Consider the following 1,931-nt stretch of genomic DNA (forward strand, 5'->3'; position numbering starts at 1 on the left):
CCCCTGAGGCTCAGGGGTCAAGCCCGGCCGTCCCCTGACCGCGGCGGGGAGGAAGCTGCCTGGCTCTGGCCGCCGTGGACGGAGAGCCGACGGCATCTGCCTGAGCCCAGCACGCTGCCCGCAAAGGTCTTTAAGGATGTGAGCTCACTGTGACGTCATTTCTTAGGCTCCTTAAACACTGAGTCTGACCTTTCCCCTCGGACGCTGAGATGGGGAGCACTAAGTGAGGGTGAGCGAGCAGCGACACGAACACCTCGCCCCCAGCCTTGTCGACACCCCCAACTGGGGCGGCAGTCCACATACCTAAGCTCTCAGAGGGAGGAAAATCTACGTGCACAGAAATGCAGAGTCGGAGTAGCTCAGGTCCCTGCCACGCGGCCCTGTGCGTCCGCACGCAAGAGACAGCACGTGGCAGTCTCGCGGAGACAAACGTGGCCCTCAAACCCCAAGGCAGTCAAATTCCGATTCCCGTGTGAAGATGGGCTTGCGTTTTTAAATTAGATTCTTGTCCTCTGATCCAAAAAGAGAATTTAATTGAAAGCAACAGGACTCATGTCAGGTCCACGAGAAGTTACGAAGTGTATACCTTCCTGGGGAGTTTACTTGAAAATGCTCAGCCCAGATAAGAAACAAACGTTAGCTCGGGCATGTGACAGTCGCACCTTGGGAGCAGTGCCCAGGGCCACTGAGTCCGTCAAAGTAAAACAGACTGCTGAGTCTACTCAGCTCCAAAAGAACACACGATATTAAAATGTGACCACAAACCAGCCAGGAACAGAAAGCCCAGAGTAAGTGGACAGAAGCCAAGAAGTTGAGGGTGGACGGCTGAGGGGAGGGGAGCAAATGCCCTCCATAGTCTTCCTCCTAAGCACACACTCACACACACTCACAGCACACACACTCACGCACACACGAGCAGACACGCTCACACTCACACTCACACACTCAGAGATGTTATACACACACACACGGGCACGCATACTCACACACACTCACAGCACACACACTCACACACACTCAGATGTTATACACACATGGGCAGCACACACACACATGAGCAGACACGCTCACACTCTCACTCTCACACACTCATAGATGTTATACACACACGGGCACACACACTCACACTCACAGCACACACACTCACACACACACGAGCAGACACGCTCACACACACAGCACACACACTCACACACATGAGCAGACACGCTCACACTCTCACACACTCATAGATGTTATGCACACACGGGCACACACACTCACACTCACAGCACACGCACTCACACACACACGAGCAGACACGCTCACACACACAGCACACACACACACACGAGCAGACACAATCATGCTCTCACACTCACACAGGGCACACACATACAGGGCACACTCACACATACACATACCTCATTTTCTATGCTGTTTGAAAAATACAAGTTTAATAATTACTCTGAAAAACTTAAATATACTCACTAGTATAATTTAAACTAGAATATGTGATCTTCCAAAACACCGAAAACAATTATAGCAAGTTAAGAAATATGCCTTGTTCATGCTTTACACTTCTCAAACTTTAGTATTTGCCCCACAATTTTTGCCATATTTTCTTACCATATAGAGCATCGTTACCTTATATTTTTCCTTAAACTAACTTAATTTTTAACTTAAACACATAGCGTAGCTTCTTTCTGAAGCAAAACTGCCAAGTTATATGTCTGCAGTATTTTTTCTCCCTAATAAACATTAAAATAAACAACTGTAAGGATGGAAGTATTCACGTACGTGCCACCTAAAGCGATTTTCTGAAATATCGATGGCATTTATCCTACACTTAGAAACAGGTATCTAGCATTTGATAAGGACTATTCGATGAGTTAGACTTATTTTCTTTGTACTTGTCATCGATCAGAAAGAACACAGGTGGTTTCAGCAAC

Source organism: Pteropus vampyrus, unplaced genomic scaffold (assembly GCF_000151845.1).
Source record: "Pteropus vampyrus isolate Shadow unplaced genomic scaffold, Pvam_2.0 Scaffold312, whole genome shotgun sequence".
Taxonomy (NCBI): Eukaryota; Metazoa; Chordata; class Mammalia; order Chiroptera; family Pteropodidae; genus Pteropus; species Pteropus vampyrus.